Raw genomic sequence first — 7045 nt, forward strand, 5'->3', positions numbered from 1 at the left:
CACTCCCTGGAGGAGTGAGACTCTCTCTGAAGCTCAGTAGGTGCTCACAGGAAGACCCTCTTCACCCTTCAGTCCAGGACTTTGCCAGAGCCTCCTGCCTGTCCTCCCATTTCATCCTCACACCTCTGTGCGGGAGAGGCTGGGATTCGCCCTGTTTTACAGGTGACAAAATGGAGACAGGAAGTGACTTGTGCAGGGTCACTCAGAGAGTAAGCAAGTATTCCAGGCAGGATTTGAACCGGGTTTGACTCCTAGTTTCTGTGGAAAGGCCATTCCAAACCAGCAGAGCGTTCACTCACTCCATCACTCTGGGCGCCCGCTCTGGCCTCCTGGGTGCCACAGGGGCACTGGCAGCTTGTGCAGGAGGCTGGGAGGAGTGAAAGGGAGAAGGACTTGGGAGGGGAAGGGAAGGGCCCCTTCACAATGCCAGAATCACAGAGCCCTGAGGTTTGAGCTTGAGAGTTCCTTAAAGTCCAGCCAGTCCATTCTGGAGATGAGGCACACTGAGGCAGTCCAGCTGCTTAGATCTGAGAGCAGACCAGCCCGTAACTGGCCTGTGTCAGCGTCCCAAAGCCCTGCAGACCCCAGGGGGTGAGGTCCAGAGGCAAGGAGGGAGGGGTCTAGAGGGCCAGGACCCATCCCAGAGGGCTCTGCCCTGAGGACAGAGGACTGTAAGGGTCTCACCCGCTCCTGTCCCCACCCTGCCCTCCCCCCAGCACTCAGTAGTCACCAGGGTGGAATATTTTAGCACCTATAGAAAAACCACCACAGACGGCCGTGGCAGCTGTTGCTAAGGAGACGCTCCCAAAATAGCCCCCCTCCGCCAACCTTTCCCGATGCTGCTCCTGCTGTGGGGAGGGGAGGAGGCCAGGCAAGGAGGGGGTGGCACATGAACCCTGGCCCCAGGCTCACTCACCCACCCTTGCCCTTGGTGCCCACCCAACCACCCTTGCCCTTGATGCCCACCCTGATCAAAGACCTGGCCAGCCACAGGTCTGTGAAGGGAGCAGGAGCTGGCTTGAACATACATGCCTGTGACCTCGGTCACAGTCCTAAACTGAGGGAAGAAAGTCATTCAGGAGGGGGAGAAGAGAGCCCCACATCCAAGACCCCAGCACACTCCCACACATGCAGTCACAGATCCTCACAGTGAAGCACATCCATGTATGCATTCCACAAATACAAGCACACAAGTGCCCACCCGGACATGCATCTCCACCACCCAAGACAAATGGACACAGGTAAACACACACACCACAATCACACAGCACCCACCTGTGCCCACACACATGTGCAACCACAAATATATTTACATACATGGACTCAACTACAAATCCCAAGGACACACATACACCAATGTGTGCATGCCTGACACATGTACACACATCCCATGTGTACACACAGAACACTGTATGTGTACCCTCAGCACATGTCCACACTGACACACACACGCAGCTGTCCAAACACATGCCCAGCATGTGGCCAGTGTTAAGTGGCATTACTGGTGGGCTCTGTCCAGAGGACCATGACCCAAGGGCTGGAGGGGAAGGAGGTATACCAGCCCTTCTTTTTTTGCCAGGAAATGGGAGGGTGGATCAGTGGTGAGGTCTTTGTGAATCGCCTTAAGGTGGGTGGGTGGTCTGGTGACCAAGGGGTTCCTGATGTCTGGACTCTACCTTCCTTGGGAAAGGGGGTGCCTCACAGAGAGTCCTGAGCCCTGGGTTCATTACGCGGTTGAATGTCACCAAGACTGCAATTGGGGCTGGTGTGGTGAAGGAGACAGAAGGGAACCGGATGGATGCAAGGCACTGGACAGCTTACCGGCCACCTGCAGTCATTACTTCATATACTTGGTACCAGCTACTCTGAGCTATATAGGTGGTGTCCTGCCCATTGGAGACCCAGAGAGGAGAGGGGACTTCAAGACTACACGGCAAGTTACTGGCAGAGCTGGAACCCCAACCCAGGGTGGTACCAGACCCAGTCCTGTGTGCCTGCCACTCAGCTGCACTGCGAGTGGGGAAAGAGGCCACCAGAACGCACGCATGGCCTGGCTTTGCCCCTGATTTGCCCTGTGATCCCGGGGAACAGTAGACCCTCCATCTATCTCCCCACCTGGAAAGCTGAGAATGACTCTCCAGGGACAGTATTCAAACACCCGTTGGTGGCCACAGTCGGGGGAGGGGGGGATTGGTTGCCGGGTGCCCTCGGAAGGCCAGCGCAAGGAGGCATGCCGAGTCGCTCCTTTCCGCACTTGGCCAGCCACAATCTCTCTCCAGCCTTGCTCCTTGGCTCCGCTTTCATATCCGAGCTCCGGATCTTCGCTCGCGCCTCGTCACTTTGGAGACACGGCGGCGGCTTGCGGTTGCTGTGGGAACCCCGCCCGGGGGCCGGCACGCTGCGCGGCGCACGACTTGAAGCGCAGGGCTCTGAGCCCTTGGCGGCGCGCGAGGAAAGCTGCGTTTAAGTCTGAGGAAGACACCTGTCGCCCGCAGCGAGGGGACGGGGCATCGCTGCCAAACCTATTATTTGTGTTTATTTTAATTGAGATGTGCTCTTCAAACAGTAGCGCACACGTCTTAAGAGTATTTGCTCGATGGATTTTTACAGATGTACAAGACTCGTGTTTTATACAACGCGCTGGGATCAAGACACAGAACACTTCCAGCGCCCCAGAAGGCTCCCTCGGGCCAAGAAGATATTTTTAATTGTCTTTTTGCACATCTCCGGGAATAAACCGGCGAGGGAGCGATCGCTATTGGAGGACACGTGGGATTTTGTGTTTTCTCCCAGCTCCGCTTTGCTGGCCCTCTTAGGGCCTCAGTTTCCTGTAAAGGAACAAGCAACTGGCGTTTGCGCCACCATTTACTCCCTGCAAAGTGCTTCACAGACTTAGCTGACTTTAACCCTTATAACTACCCTATACTGTCAGCTCGATTAACTCTAGGTAACTGATGGGAAAATTCTGAGTCAGAGAGAGAAATGGTCTCAGTTCAAACAGTTCTTGTATGTGTTGCATTTTGAGACTCAATCAAGCCTGTCCAGTCCTGACGTTCACCCTTCTGTGTTGTTTGTTTTCATTCCTTGGTCTCTATTTAAGACTTGTCGTTGTTGTTGTTATGTGCCGTCGAGTCAAACCCGACTAGGACAAGTAAAACTGCTCTGGGACAGTGGGCCATATCACACCTCCACGCTTTACTGCACTTAGTTCCTTCTCCATTGCTTGTCCTTCAGGCAAACTCCTACTCATCCTTCAAAACCCACTAAAAACGCATCACCTTCCTTAACTTCAATGCAGCCCCAGCTCCACCCCTGGTAACTACTCCCTCCTCTGAGCCACATTCAACCCCTGTGCAGGAGAGTCCTTCTCACCTCTCCCAGTGTCCCAAGCCTCCTAGAAGCTTGGTCTTGTGCCCTGCTACCCACCCCCAAGTGCGTCCTCAACAAATGTGCACGGAAATGTAGCCTTGGGATCCCGATCTGTAAACAGGGCCCCTGCTGGTCATGCACTTGCCTCTCTAAAAATATTGAGCTGGGAAAAAGCTTCCCAAACATAGGGGCCTGGTAGGAAGTAGAGACTGGCTGCCCTCAGCCTATCCCCACAACTGGGGAATGGACTTATCTGGTCACCTGGTTGGACCTCAGGGCTGCCCGGGAGGAGTTCATTCCTTCCACGGGGGGCGGAGGGGGGGGGACCATCCCACCACACACAGGGCTGATACAGCAAGGTAGTCTCTAAGGGTCTGCAAGGAGTTCCAGCTCAAAGCGTAGGAAGACACATTCCTTAGGCAGCCAATTCAGTGGTGGGGTGTCCTCTGATTTGTGGTTTACCCTTTACATCACCACTTTCACACAGAGGCATTTTGCAGGAAATTCAATACTGGGGTGAAATACAACAGAGGACAAAGACCAGGAAGGGAAGAACTATTGTATTTACTCCCCCCGCCCTTATAATTGAGTAACTCCCCCATACTAGCTTCCATAAGTTGGATTTTGAACATCCTGGTGGGCAAAGCAAAAAGGGAAAGCTGTGCTTGATACAATTTGCTGTGTTAGTGAGGAGAAAACAGCCCTTGCCCTGAGTTGAAGGAAATTTCCCACTTGGCTTCCCCTCAATTGCATTCCTACAGCAGACAATGTCTGGGGGTCAGGAAAATGAGGCTCAGCGGGGTGACAGACTTGCCTGGTCCCACCCAGCATCAGAAACAGCTAGTGTCAGATGGCGCAGATGGCCGGGTGCTGGCCTGGGCTAGGGCCACGTGTTTAAAATGAGTAGAGAGCTTTGAAAAACATCCAGATATCTTGAAGATGGGGAATATGGAAGAGGCAGGGGTGATTACTAAGGACATTTAGGGAGAGGAGTTCTCTGTGACCTGGGCAAACCTCGATTCCCTTTTCTGTACAATGGGGCAAGAGTATTTGTTTCCTATGGAGGTGGGGAGGCATGAGAAACGCTGCCTTAGTAGAGTCTGAGTCACAGCGCCCCTAGAGGACAGAGTAGAACTGCTCCACAGGGTTGCCTAGGCTGTCAACTTTAGGGAAGCCAGAAGCTGACTGCCACATCTTTATCCCCAGGAGCAGCTTGTGGATTTAAACCGCTGACCTTTCTGCTAGCAGCTGAGCACTGAACCACGGTGCCACGACGGCCTCTTGGGAAGTGTGAGAAGGATGGAGTCACAGTTAGCAATGCTTCTATCTTCATTATCCCCGTTTGCTGTTGGCAGGTGCCATTCAGTTGGTTCCAACTCGTAGTGACCTATGAGAACAGAATGAAACACCATCCCGTCCTGCTCCATGCTCACAATCCTCGCTATGCTTGAGTCCATCATTGCAGCCACGGCTGAGCCGTCTCGTTGAAGGTCTTCCTCTTTTTCTCCGACCCTCTACTTTACCAAGCATGATGCAGGGACTGGTCTCAGCTGATAACATGTCCAGAGTACGCCATTTACCAGATGGGACTGCTGAGGCCCAGAGAGGAGACATGGCTGACTCAGGGATTGGTTCTTTCCTCTCCACCACCATGGCAGTCACTCCTCACACCTCCCTCAGCCTTGGTCAGCTCCCCCATGGATCTCCGGGGAGAAACGGTGGGAAGGGAAAGATTCAAGCCCTGTTCTAGGCCCTGCTGGCAGTTGGGGCTGCTTCCCAGGAGGACAGATGTTTCACCAACTGGTAAATGCACATGCTTTTCCCTGGCTTGGGGAGGAGGTGGGTGCTGAAAAGGAGATGCCAGCTGGTTGGAGCGAGAGAGAGCCACAGCCACACCTGAGAGACTTAAATAGCCACCGCCTTCTCTGGGCACAGGCGGGAGGGATGCATCTGGGCAGGGGACAGAGGAGCCCGCCACAGTCCTGGGATGACTGCCTGACTCCTCCTTCTCCCAGAGGCACTGGAGCCACACACCTCACCTCTCTGGGCGTCAGCATCCATCACCTGCACAGTGGGGTTGTAAAGCCTGCCTCACAAGGGGCCTGTTGAAATTGAACTGAGAGAACCCAGGTCCCATGCCTGACTCATGGCTGGTACCAGTAGGTGCTCAAACCTTTATGACTGCTGTTACCTGAATTTCCTCCTAGCACATGGGTCCCTACTGCAGCTTCCCTGACAAATGGGCACCCATCTCCCCCTACTCACCCGTCTATCATGAGGGGTACTTCTCCCCTCCCATGGCAATCCACATTGTAAGGATTGAATCGCATGAGCCTGCAATCAGACCATGTGTTGGAATCCAGGCTCCACTACTTAGTGGGCTGTGTGACCTTCAGCAAATTACTTAACCTCTCTGGGCTGCAGGAATAATAATAGTACCTTCCTGGTAGTGTTGTTTAGATTGGTGCCTCTCTAACCTTCCCGAGCACATGACTCACTTGCAGTCTGGTTTAACTGCAGATTCTGAGTCACTGGGTCTAGGGTGGGGCCTGAGACTCTGCATTTCCTACGAGCTTCTGGGTGATGCCAGTGCCACTGGTCTTCGGGGGACATTTTGAGTCTCAAAGGCCTGCTTTGCTCGGGAGTCACAGTGCAGGGAATGAGACATGGGAGGGTCTCAAGCACAACAGTGACAGAGTTTCATAATAGAAAAGACCCTCTGGCCACCTGTGGCGGAGGGCGGTGATGGGAGGAGCCCAGCTGTTTAGGGAAAGATGAGGGTCCTGAGTAGGGGAAGGGTCTATAGGGAGGAGGGCTGCTAAGACCCCTCAGCTTATCTCATCCACTTTTACAGATGCAGAAAATAAGGCCCAGAGAGGGTGGCTGACCTGCTCTGGGCCACACAGCATTCAGAGGACCTGCGCCACTAGACGGCCTTTACTATCAGAGCCTCCCAGCCAACACCTTGCAGTCCTTGGGATCTTTCTGGCCTTTTTGCTCCTTGTCACACCAACAAGAGGGAGGTGGCAGTGAGGGCCCTGCCTCCCTGAGAGACTTATCTCACACCCACATCAACCTCATTTTACAGATGAAGCGACGGAGGCCAAAAGAGAAAGATCACTGGGACAGAGGTCAGCCTGACTCCAAACCCGAGAGGTGTCATTACCACTGTCCACTGCACCAGGGTCAGTCAGGACAAGGGTGGTTATCCTAGTTAACAGGTGGAGGGTGAATACCGGTTCCCAGTTCTGCATTTCAGCCTACCCCATCCAAAGAGGGAACGGTTGGAGCCCAGGAAGATGATGATAATTGTTGTTGTTGTTATGTGCTGTCAAGTCGGACCCGACTCATAGCAACCCCTCCTTGGGTTTCTGAGGCAGTATCACTACAGAAGTAGATTTGCCCCATCTTCCTTCCGAGGAGTGGCTGGTGGGTTTGAACCGAGGGCCATTTATGGGGTGCTTACGCCCTGCTCTGGGGGTGTAGTGCCTAAGGCATTTGACTACTAACCAGAAGATTGGCAGTTCAAACCCACCAGCTGCTCCGCAGAAGGAAGATGGGGCAATCTTCTGTAAAGATTTACCGCCTTGGAAACCCAATGGGCATTCCTATGGGTGAGAATCCACTCCAGGCAGTGAGTTTGGTTTGGTTTTTCCGTAGGACCTGCTAGGTTCAT

This window comes from Orycteropus afer, unplaced genomic scaffold (assembly GCF_000298275.1).
Source record: "Orycteropus afer afer isolate SDZICR_OR568_19922 unplaced genomic scaffold, OryAfe1.0 scaffold00083, whole genome shotgun sequence".
NCBI classification, from domain to species: domain Eukaryota; kingdom Metazoa; phylum Chordata; class Mammalia; order Tubulidentata; family Orycteropodidae; genus Orycteropus; species Orycteropus afer.